We start from the raw sequence: 15,311 nt of genomic DNA, 5'->3' as shown, positions 1-15,311 counted from the left end.
GACATTGTATTGCAATAATGTTGGGCTATGCTGTGCCTAGGATTCTCTTGTACATTAGTACAGACTCCTGAAGGATGTGAGCACCATCATTCAGTATGCCACGATGGTATGCTACAGGGTGTTAATAGTAAGCAACAGTTCAGGAATACGGATTGCTGCAAGACGTCAGTGTGCTGCTAAGATTCAGTAACTCAATACTGGATGTTCCAGGAACATAACTCGTAGAGCACTCTACAGGAAGTTAGTAACATTGCACTAACAACAATCTGCTATGAAGGTTATTACTCTATTGCTGTAAATCAAGGCAGTATGCCATAGGAAATCTGTATTGCAGTAAATACATTTGTGACTGGGAGTGCTACAGTAAATCACTACCGTACTGTAAGAAGTCACGGTGTACTACAAGACGTTGTGACACGATGCAATAAACAACACTGCTACAAGAAGGTCTTATTGTGCATTGAATCAAATGTGCTACAGATAATCAATCAGACACTGCAGTAAGTCAAGACTGTCCGCTACAGAAAGTTAATGAATCATACAGTAAATAGAAGTATTATGGAAAGTTTTAAATATATTGCAGGGAATTACAACAGTGTAACAAAGGAGTTCATTAGCAGCCTGGCAACTCATGACAGTTTGCTAAATGGAATTGATAACTGCATTGCAGTAAATCAATAAACTCTTTATGAAGTCAGTATTGTCCTGTGGTAAATTCAAGACTACATTCGGAAGTTGATGGATACTGCAGTAAAGCTCTGCGGGGCACAGGAAAACTATACGGTATTGCAGTCATTCACAATAACACAGAAATATTGCATTTGATGATAACCGTATACTACAAATAACTGCTGCTGTATTGCAGCAAATATTTAAATAACGTATGCAAAACGAAGTAAATGACGTAGTACATTACAGCGCAACTTAATATTCATACTTTTCAGCAAAAGTAGTCCATCTACTGCAAAATACACTGTACTGGTAGCAGTAAATTAGAGCACACTAGAGGGAATTGATACCACAGTGCAATAAATTAGTGCAGCGTACTACAGGAAGTTGCAGTACTATTGCAAAATACTGGGGCATTAGACTACCAGAAGTGTACTCTGGGTTGCAGTGTGTGGTGACTGTAAAACATGGCAGCCAACTTGTTTGCAAGATCCTCACTTAAACAGCACTGTGCCTCCATTTCTGATTCACCATTACAGCCTGTATGTTATGCTGAAGTTTTGGGATAGTGCAAGCCCCAAGACCGTTGATCTTTGGCATAATAGGACAGATCTGTAACCAAGCTGCATTGTGGGCAGTATGCCACACTTTGTCTGAGAGTCTGAAGAGCTGTGATCCCATTGGAAATAAAATAGGGCTAATATGCGTACCCATTGACAGTGTTAAATAATGCCTAGCTTATTAACATAAAGTGGATGTCACTGCGCAAGTAGTCAACTGTGGGATACAATAGATTTCATCTACGGGGTCCTTAGTCACATTTTATTATGAGTCTCAACGTCAAAATATGTTGGCAGGCCGGCACACAAAGACCTGTAAAGCATCCACTGAAGAGCACACATTTTCAGATTCTTCCATTGTTGGCTTCTGATGAGTAGCTGCTGGTGCAGTCCCTGTTGTAGATTTTATTTTGGGTGTGCCGTTACTCCCAAGGGAGGTGCGGACTGCGGTGAGAATCTCTGTGTCGTGCAACATTGTTCTCGCCTTCAAAAGCTGATAAACCATGTGACACAAAAACTGTGAACTCTTGTGAATGTGAGCTGTGCCGTCTGTTTGTAGGAGAACGTAGAGATTAATCTGGGATACACAATAAAGGTTCTTACTAAAAGAAAGTCATTTCTTGAATCCTTATTCTGAACACTGTGCATCCATATTCTGTATCACAGGGCTCCGGGCACTCTTATACCATTGTTTATGGTGGTAACATTGACTTATTTCTAGATGTGAATGTGTGTGGCCACCATTTGAGTTATTAAAAGACTATGATAGACTGCTGAAGAGCGTTCAATGTGCAATTCATGAGAGATTGCTGTTTACAGGCACTGAGAATAATGACCAATGACTATGGAAATATGGCCTTTTGTACAAATGGATGAGGGCTCCTACACATTTCTGGGTGTGATAGTACCAGGAACCTAAGAGATGGGCAAATATACATATTTCAAGCTATGAAAGCAGAGATAGACCATAACAGACTGCTGATAGATGTATAAAAACAGTATGGCGGAGTCCGGATGAAAGAGGGTGCTTCAAGCTGAATATCAGTTTCACACACCACTGGGTGTGTTAGAAGCTAAGACTGGCCAAGGGCAGTTGTCCACAACCTTGAAAGGAACCCGCTAGAACCCTGCACTGGTAAGTGCTTCTTTGACTTCGGAGAAGAAAGATGAATGGGATTGTCGGAGATCCGAGGTGGCGCTAGTAAAACAAGAATACATGTCTAAAATTAGATTATCAGCCCTTAAACCCAGACCTCTGAAATATCTGTTGCTAGCAGCCTTGCAGAAAGCTTTTCAGAAGGGCCAGGTGTTCCTTAAGAGGCTTGAAAGTGTGATCTGTCAAATTGGGACTAAAAGGAAAGGGCAGCAGTGATATTGGGACCACATTAGGTGCTGTCTATAGGGTGAGAAGCTGCAAGGCGTCCTTCCTGGGTTACAATCTATGCCCGGCCGCTCTGGATCCCACTTGCGTGATGTGGTTGCAGATCATGTTTTGGAGAATAATGTTCCCTTTCTCAAAAAACAGAACCTAGGGCCCTACTTCCCTGAAAATTACATACCAATCTCCAACTTTTCCTGGCTTGGAAAGACCATTGAAAATATGTATTTTTTCCAACTTGCTGAATTCATCTGGAAGGAAAACTTACTAGCAGTCCATCAGTCAGGTTCAGAGATAGGCATGGAATTGCAATGGCCTTGTCAAAAATCCTTCATGACATCCACCATGTACTGGATATACTGGATGAGGGTGGATACTGTCTGCTTGTTTTCCTGGACGTAACAGCAGTACAACTGATCACTTCAGATTAACCAACCTACTTGAATATGGTTTCGGATTCAAACATTCAGTCTTCAAATGGTTTTCCTATTTTCTCTCCAAGTGCTCTCAAATTGTAAAAATCTCCAATAATGTTTCTGACACAGCCTCTATAATTTTTGGAGTTCCCGAAGGATCCATTCTATCTCTAACATTCATTAACCTTTATGTTGAACCAAATCTGCAAAACCCCTTACATTGCCACCTAAATTTACCTGAAACCTAACTTCACCTCAAAACAACATCCTCACCATAAGAACAATGTTACTCAATTTTCAAATGTGGATGAAAAATGACTAACTTACTCTCAAACCTAAAAAGACAAAATTAATTGTTTTCTGTCCCAGATCAAAAAACCCCTTCAGCTCAGAACTGATACATCAACCTCGATCAGCCAAATAACTGTTGGCCAAAACATTAATACCATTACAAAAAGTGCTAATTTCCATTTTCAGATGGTAAAGAAATTAAAACCAACCCTTCAGCAATATCACTTGAAAACACCTGATCATGCTCTGTCTGATACTACCTGGATTGGACTTTGGCAACACAGTTCTCATAGAGGCTTCTCGATCTGCCCTTCCTCCTATAAAAGTGGTCCTACTTGCAGCAGCCAGCCTACTCTCCTCAACCAAAAAATTGTCACATCTCCCCAATACTCGTGGATATGTACTGGCTACCTATCGATGCCAGAATCAAATGGAAGCTGGGATGATTAGCCTTCAAAGCAGTTCATGCAAAATCCTGTCTTACTACACTAACCTTCTCAAGACATCAGGCAGTCGAAGGAACTTGAGAAGCAGAGAAAAACATCTACTAGAAACACTTTTATTGCAAACCTCTCATGCTCTGCATCATTCCTTCTCTGGAGCGACCTCCTCCTCCTTCTGGAACTCCCTGCATAAAGACATAACAGCTTCAACCCTACTGTCAATCCAACATCTATTAAAGACTCTTCTGTTCTGACTATACCTGACCCAGTAACCCCTGCAGTTCTTGCAGGTTCATTCAGAACCCCACCTTACAGTAAGAACTAGTGGATAGGTTAAATGTTAATCTCACTCCTTGCTCTGCCCTTGCATTGTTTACATGTTCCTCTACCCTCCACTTCTCCCTACTCCAGAATACTCCTTCCCCCCCATACCTGTCCCCTCTCTTCCCTACTACTCCCTCTTCAAATCTTTCCCTCTCCATCCCACTTAATCCCCCCATACCCCCACCCGAGCACTCCCTCCACACTGCCTTCTGGGACCTGTCTGTGTCAACCTATTGTCACACCTATGGCTTCAACAAATTACCAGTTCTATATAAGACCTTGTGTTGCATTTATTGTTTACCTGTAGAACGCTTCTGATGGAGATTTCTAACCGCAGATTCCTCACCTTAAAATATTCCCCAAGTGTCAAATTGGATCTGTAAAATCTTGAATAATACGCCTGTGCACGTGACGTTGATCAGCTCACGTTAGAAGTAACATGTGGTGCCTATATAGGTGCCACCCCAGTGCGCTGACATCAGTTCCTTTCTTTCCGCTCCAACTCCACGGATCCAGAGAGTTACCCAGGTTTTATTTAACCACTTTTTTCAACCCTTTTGTTGTTGTTTTTAAGCTTTCTGCTGCCTTTGTGCAAGGGATAGGACACTAACCGTATGAAGAATGTCACAGACAGATGCCTGGCTCTGGCCCACACTTGGTTTGCCTATGATGCCTGAGGTCGACCCACAACTCCAAGGCCTGAGCTATCTGCAAGTCGATGCACCCCAAAACAATTCGCTAGCAGGTGATGAAGCTCCTGACAGCACAGCAGAAGAAGACTCTGTGCCGATCTTGGGTTCCGATGCCAAGGGAGATCTTAAGCACGCTCTCAGAGCTGATCCCGTGGATGATCGTTATCCCACTCCGTCGTCAAAGTCGAGTAAGTCAAGGAAGAGCAAGAAGAGGTCGTCAAAGCACTTTTGGCCTCTCCTAGTTGGCACTGTGCTTTCAGATCCTGCTCCCACTCTCCACCCAGGGAGCCAGCAGCTGGGTCCACTCCACCCTTTCCAGGTTTCCTGGAGCTGCACCTGCCCAACTCAAGGAGTTCTGTAATGCCATGCACTCTTTCTGTGCTGTACTATCACCCTCTGGCATGCTTTGGTGTCCCAAAGAGGTGAGAGGTGCCTTGTTGGGTTACTGCTGGCAGACTCACCCCCAACAGAGCCCTGCCCTGCCCTCTGGATCTGCCCTGGTTCTGGACTGACACCTACTCCAGTATCAGTCCTCTCAGCACCATTTCTGGTGCCACCAACACCACTTGAGGAGAACCCTATCGTCCTCTCTGAGATGGTGCCACCTTGATAACTACTCAACTTCGACACAGACGCTGCCTAGAAGACCGCATCAATGTGCGGTGGACTTGTCACTCTTGAGTTTGTCCCACCTAAGCAAAGTAAGGTGAAGAGAGCTGTGGCCTCCTGGAGGATGATCCCTACCAGGAGGAAAATTGGTGTGAGTAGCTAAGCGATGCCAGTGATCTACACATCTCGCCAGAATCTGGCCTGGTTTGTCTTCCAAACCCTGCCACAGGAGAAGAAGAGTCTTTTGCAATGCTAATGCTCAAAGAGCAGCAAGGTCCTTGACTTACAGCTGCCCTCCGTTGAGGTCCAGACCAAAGGAGGTGCTTCAAATGGGGCTTAACTCTGCAAAGCCTCTACGCTTATTTAACAAGGCCCTCACTGACGTTCCCATGGGTGCCAGGGCTAAGCCCTGCATGGGGGCTTACTGCCACTGCCCTGCCCCTGGTGACCCCGCCTTCCTCATCCAACATCCCTCCCCGAGAGTCTGGTGGTGCAGGATTCAACAGCCAAACTTAACCCAAGTGCACCAGCCTGGCATTGCAGACGGTTAACAATGCATGCCCTTTTTTTCGGCTGATACACTGACTCATTGAAGGACTGGGTTGCGCTGCTACTGTCCATGCTTTCTGAGCAGGGCCAGGTCATTTTGAACCAGGCACTGATAGATGGCTAGGGTGCTGCGAAGTTCACCATTCAGTGTGGACTGGACCCCACTGACTCAATAGGCACGGCCAACTGCACCGCCATGCCTGGCTGTGGTCGGGGTTATCCAGTCTTCCCTGATAGACATGCATTTTGACGGCCCCTGCTTATTCAGCGATAAGGTAGACATGGTGCTCGAGCATTTTAATGGGAAGCGAGTCACCGCCAGATCATTCTGCCTTTTGTTTGGTTACAAACAACAGCAACAGTCATCCTTTTGCACCTTCACTGCCCACAGACGGGGCTCCCATATACATCTACAATTCCAAGCCTTACCCTCAAGGTCAGCAGTCTTCTCAATCCTTTTGTAGCAGAGGACATGAAACCCACAGCTAGTGGACTGTCCAGTCCCCTAGCCCTCTGGCTGCCTCAGCTTTCAAGCCTCTTCAACGGGTCTTCAGCACAGCACACCCATCCCGTTGGCAGCAGGATCAGACATCACATGCCCCAATGGCAGGCAATAACCTCTGACAAGTGGGTGCTCCGAATTGTGTTGTTGGGTTGTGCCCTTCCATTTCTGGTAACCGTGCCTACTTTGCCATCATCCTCAGAACAGCTTATGGATGATCATCTCTTTTTGCTCCATCAGGAAGTGCAGTTTCTGCTGGTCAAAGAAGCCATTGTAAGGGCGCAGGCAACAGAAATAGGATGTGGTTGTTATTCCTGCTACTTTCTATTGCCAAAAAATGGTGGAGGCCTCCACCCTGTTCTAGATCTCCTCCCTCTCAATGCCTTTCTAGGAAAGAGAAATTCAAGATGCTCACCTTGGCTCAGGTTCTGTCTGGACCCAGGAGACTGGATGCTAGCATTGTAACTTGAGGGCACGTATTTCCACATTCCTGTCCTGCAGGCCCCCAGGCGCTACCTGCTGTTTTAATATGCAATGAGCATTTACAGTTTGCTGCGCTTCTCTTTTGTCTCACCAGTGCCCTTTGGGCGCTCATGAAAATGATGGAAGTGGGTGAAGGTCAAGGGTCTCAGTCTTCCCCTATCTCAATGACTAGCTTTTGAAGGCAGGCTTGCCCCAGGCAGTCATCACCCTCCTCCACAGTGAATCTTCTGCACTCGCTGGAGTTCATTATCAATAGGCTGAAGTCAGACCCGACTACTTCTTTTGGGTGGGTCTGACTCTGAGGCGGCTGGATCTGATAGGCTCTTACATCCTACTGGTGAAGCACAGCCAATGGCAAATGCAGGCTGTGCAATGGTATCTGAAGTCCCAGTGGGTACAAAACCAGGGGAATCGCTGTCACCGGGTCCAGATTTGGGGCGGGGGTGCTTCAAAAGATCTAGAATGGTAGTTGACAAACTGCAGTTGGATCTCAAAAGCAGACTCCTCTCCCTTCCTCACCCCGAGCTGACAGTTGTGACTGATGCATCACTTCTGGGTTGGGGCGACAATTTCGGAGAGGTAGAGCTCAGAGGGCTCTGGTCTTCAGCTGAATCCCGGTAATAGAAGCTGCAGGCTATCTGCTTGGCATTGAAAGCCTCCCTGCCATCCATTAAAAGAAGACTGTTCAGGTGTTCACATATAACACCGCCGCCATGTGGTATTGCAAAACGCAGGGTGGAGTGGGATCTTAGACTCTTTGCCTGGAGGCCCCGCTCCTCTGGACTTGGCTGGAGTGCCAAGACATCTTCCTGATCTTGCAGCACTTGGCAGGATCCCTGAACACCCGCGAGATGCCTTACAGATCATGAATGACATCTGCATCCAGATGTGGCACAAGATCTCTTCCAAAAAATGGGGAGGAACCTTAGCTAGATCTGTTTGCCCCAAATGTTGTGCTTAGAATAGAAACCGGGACTCCAGTACACCTTTCCTCCAATACCACTCCTGCCCTGGGTTCTGAAGAAGATCAGGACCGACTGGGCCCAAGTCATCTTAGTGGCTCTGGACTGCGCAAGGAGAGTTTGGTATCCCTAACTCCTGAGCATGACTATCTGTCCTCCAATCAGGCTGTCTCTTTGGAAGGACCTCCTGTCACAGCATCAAGGCAGGGTCCTGCGCCTGAATCTGCGCACACTCAACCTTCAAGCATGGAGAGTGAGCTGCGACATTTGAATGCCTTTGATCTTCCTCCTGAGATTTGTGATGCCATCTTGGCAGTCAGACGTCCCTCAGCAACAACTCTATGTACCTGTTGTTGGGACAACTTTGTGACTTCATGTTCTTTACATCATGTTGATCCACTTTCTGGTGGTGGTGTTATTGGTGTTGTTAGCCTGGCAGGGCTTTGCCGTGGGCACTTTTAAGTGTTACCTTCCTGCCAGATCTCCTTTTTTGCAGTTACCAAATCAGCTCTCTCGGTCACCTGTTGTGATACATTTTTGCATGGGTTTGCAACATTTGTTCCATCCTACCTCTTTCATCATGCCTCACTGAGACCTTAATTTTTTCCTGATGTTTCTTATGGGCTCCCTATTGGAGCCCCTACATAGCTGCTCTCTAAGACTTCTGACTCTTAGGAGGGTTTTTTTAGTGGCCATTACATTGGTCAGGAGGGTCGGTGAACTTCAACCTCTTTTATGTTAATCCTTAGGACATCAGTTTCTACCCAAATGAACTGGTTCTTTGGAAGTACGCTTCATTCCTACCAAAGATGGTGACTTCATTCCGTGCCGGCCAAAACATTGTTGCCAGATTTTTCGCTCCATCCTAGCCATCTAAGGAAGATAAAAACTCTACCAGTTGGATCTGAAAAGAGCTTTGCCTTTTTACTTTGATCGTAAAAAAGACCACCGGGTGGACGATCAGCTCTTTATCGGTTTCACAGGAACGACAAAAGGCAGGACTGTGCAGAAGACAACCATTTCTCAAAGGATTGCACTTTTGCATCAAGATATCTTAAGCACTAGCTAAGAAGCAGCCACCTGAGGGCCCATTCCATCAGTGGCTACTATTGCTTTAGTGCATGGAGTACCTGTCCTTGACATCTTTCAAGCTGCTACATGAGCATCAGTGCACACATTCATGAAATACAACTGCTTAAACTGTCAGGTCTCCTGGGACATGCATTTTGCTTGCAGAGTCCTCCAGGGTTTACTGGTTTGAGGCAGTTTGCAGACCCACCTCCGGGGAGGTATTGATTGTCTATCTATTCTAAGGGGAGGAATATGTGGTTGTAAGTCTCCATCAGAATATAATTTACTTATCTTTGGTAACGCTTCTTCTGGTCTGCCTAGCTGCAGATTCCTGACCAGCCCTCCCATCCTGCCGTAATCCAGCGAAATGGGCTATTTTACAAAAGAAAAAATATATTTATGGCCATTTAAAGTGAAGCTAGTTCCATGGCCTCTGCAATCTATTCTGATTATGAATGCGAGGCGAAACCTGTAGCCAGTAACATGCAGCAAAAAGTTCCAGACACAGAGAGCATCCTGTGATAAGAGACATGGTAAGGGAAAGGAGAGAAGTCCCAAGACAGCAGAATCAAGGTTAACAGCAAGCATAACAAACCCCTAGAGGTGACAGGAAGTGCTGGTGAGCCTAAGGGTCTGCCCTTTGGTCAGTCTGTCAGACCCTCCCACCTACTAGCAACAATATATGCTGCCAGCAGGACAGAAGAGAGACAGCAGCGGCTAGCAGTGTGATTTGAAGTAGTGGTCCAGCAGCATGGTGACTCAGGCGCAGTATTAGAAATACTGGAACGGGAACCAGCACATTACAAGTAAAGTCCATACAAATTAGACACCACAACTGAATAAAATGAAAGACACAGCAATATGAATATTATCTCACTTCCCAGTCACTGAAAGCATTAAATGATGCACAAGATAAATAGACATCACACCACACAACTTTAAAATATTTCAATATAAGACCACTTGAAAAGACACGGGCAGATAAATTGACCTACCCAATGGAACCTTGGCATCAAATGTTGCTCAATATATATATATGGTGGGATAAAGCTGCACAAACTTGACTTGAGAATGGTAAGTGGTACAAAATTGTGACATGCTCAACCATCTAACGGGGCACTTTAGATAAATCGCTAGCTCTAATGGGGAGTATACATAAGAGTACCTAATGGTTACCCCAGTTTTCCCTGTGGAGAGGGGTTATTATCCGTATAAAGAAGTCAACATGTTTCATCCCCTTCCTATAGCCCTCACGGGGTCCCCACCATTAAAATGAAAAACAAAGATTTAGAAGCAAGGTTCAAAAGGAACTGGGGCGTGGCCTGGCGCTATGGCGGTCACAGCATCTCAGTGAGGCTCCCGCTTCAGTCTCCCCACTCTGGGGTTCACGATAACCCAATTTACCCCAAAGGTGTTACAAGTACAGCGAAAGGTGTGGTGACACCCCACCCTCCTCCCCCCAGCCACATCAAAATGAAACTTGGGGCCCAGAAACCTTTACATACATTGAGCCCCGACACGAGTTGAGGGATTCCGAGTGACTTCGCGGCAAGGAAAAAGAAGATGGCGGCCGCCGGGCTCTCCGCAGCTCTTCTGCAAACATAGCGGGGGAAGAGGAGGAGACCCCCGCTGCCCTCGCCGCTAATCGCCCGACCCACTTTCAGACTACTGAGTCGGCGACGGTGACCAGATGCAGCGGAGCACCGTAGCGGACTGATCACGCCGGGCCCGGCAATGAAAAGGTGAGCGGCGCTGACCCGCGGCCCTCCACAGCGCGCGGAGAAACGGAGCCCCACTACTGTCTCGGGTGCAGGGAGCACAGCACATGAAGCCCCTGGCTTGGGACCCTGAATAAACTGTCTCGAAAGATTTGTACCTGCAGGCCCGGCTGGTTTCCTTTGGAGGCACTCGGAGGTGAGGCCTCCCGACGGAGATACTAGAGGGAGGCCCCAGTCTTCACAGCACTTGGCCCCCTGGTGCTGGCTACTATCTTGGGGGTGACTGCCGACCCTGGACCCTGATGGAATCAAATTGGTGGGCCCGGTGCAGAGCGAGTGACACCGGAGGAGACCCTGAGCCGGTGGGGCCCGTCACATTGGTGCAGGGATCTGATTCCCAAAGAAAATAGCACCCTCACCTTGGCGCAAGAGAAGAACACGGGCCCTCATAGGAACTAAGTACTGCCCTCTCAGATCAATAGAAACTCCAAAGGGGAACTGGTAAGTCCTAGAGACGGCGGCGGACTATACCTCCTCTTTTGGGCAATCAACAGCCTCCTACCAGTAAACTATTCACACTGAGCACACCCACAGTTCCATAAAATGGGCAAAACGGGCAGACGCCGCGACACAGACAACACTATTGACCTTCCTGCCAAGACGTTGTTGGAACAGGTAATTCCGAGGAAACCTGCTCAAGGAGAGAGAAAGGAATCAGATGAACCTACCCTCCAAGACATGATGCAAGCCATTACTGCCTCCAGAGTTGCCCTAGAAGGGAAAATAGACTCACTAGCGTCTGACCTTACAGTGCTTAGAGATGACCATCGCCGCCTGGCAGAAAAGGTGAATACCACAGATAAACAACTAGAAGAACTGCGGCCTGAAATAAAGGATAATTCCAAACTAGCACGCCAAATGGAGAAATGAATCAGAGAATTAGAATTAAGGGCTGAAGATGCCGAAAATAGATCACGGAGAAACAATATCGGAGTCATAGGGCTACCTGAATGCTCTGAAGGACCTAACCTGGTAGAATTCATTGAAAAATGGCTAAAGGAGAACGTGGCGGACGAAGGCCTATCCCAGTTCCTTGCAATAGAAAGAGCCATAGGGTCCCAGCACGCCCACCCCCACCGGGTGCTCCTCCTAGGCCAGTAATAGCCAGATTACTCCATTACAGAGATAGGGATTACCTATTAAGTCAAAGCAGGAAGAAAGGAGATTGCACGATCGACAATCATGTGATCCGTATCTTCCCCGATTTCTCTCGAGAAGTGCAGAGACAGAGAGCATCCTTCAGAGAAGCCAAACAAAAACTCCGTAAGATGGGGGTCCAATACGGGATGTTGTTTCCAGCAAGGTTAAGAATAGTGACCACATCTGGCGCACAATTCTTCAATACGGCGGAAGAGACTTGGAGCTGGATCGACGAACAACCGACTAGAGAGAAAAGTCACAGTCCTGAAAAGCGTCTCATAGACCGCAAAGGAAAACATAAGCACAATAATTCCAGTAGACGAAACAGCCCATCCCCTCAAGAAATTCTAAAAGAACGCCAAAAAGCTATGGAGGCAGCTGCATCCCTCAGCGGCTCAGAACACGGTTCCCCCAAACAATCCCAGGACGACCTAGAACAATCTGAATCGGAGCAAGAGTCAGAACTCTCGCTCGCGTCCGACAAGCAGGGCCCAGACGTGACGCCAGGAACCTCAGACAACATCATCTGATGAGCAAGCAGGAATCATAACTGCAGAAACACAAATCCCTGAAGAAAGAAAAGCATGCTGCACTTACACCCAAACCTATGGCCTTTGACCATCCTGCGGAGTAACCCGCCAGACAACAAATAACTGTACTGAACACAGATTTGGTGGTATGAAATCCCTATATGATAACCTCCTGACGGTCAGGGAGAGGACGCTTTGCTATGCTATTGACTCCACCTCAGAGCACCCCCCACATTGTTGGACAGGTTAAAGTTTTTTTTACTAGTTTGGGTGAGAGAGGTTTCGACTTTCGTTCTGGGGATCGGGCGTTGGGCAACTACAGTTTTGGGGATTTTTCTGGGTCTAAATAAACTTCTGAGAACCCTTACGAAAATATAAGAATTGTTCAGGGATTCCAATAACATGAAGGAGAGCTATGCAAGCCTATGCCCCCTGAAGCACAACCTGATCAGGGGGAAAAAGCTAGCAACATGACAATGCCAAAATCATATAAGTTCCTTACGTGGAAAATCAGAGGTATGCACTCAATGGTTAAGAGATACAAGGTCTCATCATACTTACAGAGGAGGGGAATTCAAATAGCCATGCTCCAAGAAACCCACTTAACACTGACAGAGGGTAAAGCCCTGCAGAAAAGATGGAGGGGTCAGGCGTACTATACCCCCTACTCGGCATACTCGAGAGGCACTCTGATTTGGATTCTAGCGGGTGTCCCCTTCCAAATGACAGATACCTTTATAGACCCTGAGATGGAGGGGTCAGGCGTACTATACCTCCTACTCTGCATACTCGAGAGGCACTCTGATTTGGATTCGAGCGGGTGTCCCCTTCCAAATGACAGATACCTTTATAGACCCTGAGGGGAGATTTGTGGCTGTCAAGGGCAGACTAGAGGGGAGGGAACTGGCCTTGATTAATGTATATGCTCCCAACACTGATCAGGGGGAATCCTTTACACGACTATCTAATTTATTAGCATTGTACTTACAATCCCCACTGATAGTGGGGGGGGGGATTTTAACTGCGTGGGTGACCCCAACATAGACAGATCACACCCTCCCCTGCCTAACTCCCCACTGGTGAGAACGGAGCGACAATTCACCACCTGGCAAACTAATTGGGGCCTAATTGATGCCTGCCGTAGATTGCACCCCACCATAAGGGACTATTCCTTTTTTTCCCGTCTTAATGAACTGCATGTACGCTAAGACGCTTTCCTCTGCTCATCTGATATACACTCATTAATTCTAGACACAGAATATCTGTCCCGCACAATTTCGGACCACACCCCTCTCTTATTGACTCTGAACTGGGGATCCATTGTTCCCCATATCCCCACGTGGAGACTCAAGCCCGAGCTATTAGAAGATGCCCCCTTCCGGGCCGAACTCCGCCAAAGTGTGCTGCATTATTTTGAAGACAATGACACAACCACTACTAATCCACTGGTAGAATGGGATGCCTTCAAGGTAGTAATGCGTGGGAAGTGCATAGCAGAGACAGTGGGAATACGCAGGACCTTACTACGTGACACAGAACAAGCTGAGACTAAACTAAGAGAGGTTGAGAAAGACAGACCTGGGAACCCTCACCTACAAACCTTAATGCCTTGGGACCGAAGTGGCACACTGCATTGAACGCCTTAGATGCTTTGATTACAAAAACTACCTCACCCGGTCACACGGAGAGAGAGAGAGAGGGTGGATAGACTTCTCGCGTGGGAGGTTTCACAATCTGATAGATCTCCCCCATTATGAACTTGACCTCGGAGACGGGGACCCAATTTTTGGAACCAGAACAGATTAATACCCAGTTTATGACATTTTACAAGGGCTTATTCAAAAAAAGACTCAATCGTAATAGAGAACAAACTGCTGACTACTTAACTGAATTACATTTAAAATCCCTGGAACCTGAACTCACAGAATCATTAGAAGGGAACGTCACACTAGCCAAAATTAATGAGGCCATGAAAGGAATGGCCAGAGGTAAATCACCTGGCACAGATGGCTTCCCTGTCGAGTTTTATATTGCCTTTGCGGATATCCTTTCTCTGAGATTAGAAAATATATTTAAATGCGCTAGGGACCAGGGCCTACTGCCTGAATCCTCCAGAGAGGCACTCATAGTCCCCCTTCTCAAGCCCGGCAAAGACCCAACAAGGGTGGGAGCTTATAGACCCCTCTCCATGTTGAATCTGGACTATAAAATTCTTAGCAAGGTCCTGGCATCTAGACTCCTCCCACTGATGTCCTCCCTGATACAGCCAGACCAGGCAGGTTTCATACCGGGGCGCAATACAGCTGGGAATATCTGTAGATTAATTGCATCATGAGGGACCTGGCTCCCAACGCCATGACATCGGGTATCCTAGCAGTAGATATTGAAAAGGCTTTTGATAGTTTAGATTAGGATTTCCTCGATATAGTGATGTCCAAACTCGGAATTGGACCTGAATATATCTCCTGGGTGAAATTACTATATACTGACCCCTCCGCCAGAGTCTGCACAGGGCACACAATATCCAACAGGTACAGAGTTGAGCGTGGAACGAGACAGGGTTGCCCCCTCTCTCCCCTGCTATTTGCCCTGGCAATGGAACCACTGGCTGCTGCGGCTAGGGTGGAGGAGGGAGGACCGGGTATACTGGGAAGGAGCGAGAGACACCACATAGCCCTTTATGCAGACGACCTCTTAATATTTATGGAAGATATCCAAAGAGATCTACCACTAGTACATCTAATGCTTTCTAACTTTGAAAGCCACTCAGGATTAAAGGTGAATTGGGATAAAACAGGTTTGTTCCCTCTCAAAGAACAGAGGTTACCACCCCTGAACTTGGGATTGGTTAGATGGATACCGAATGGGCTCCCCTACTTAGGAGTGAAAGTTTACCATGATTCCCGGGATACTA

The sequence above is a fragment of the Pleurodeles waltl genome, chromosome 6 (assembly GCF_031143425.1).
Source record: "Pleurodeles waltl isolate 20211129_DDA chromosome 6, aPleWal1.hap1.20221129, whole genome shotgun sequence".
NCBI lineage: Eukaryota > Metazoa > Chordata > Amphibia > Caudata > Salamandridae > Pleurodeles > Pleurodeles waltl.
Note: the sequence above shows the minus strand (reverse complement) of the source record.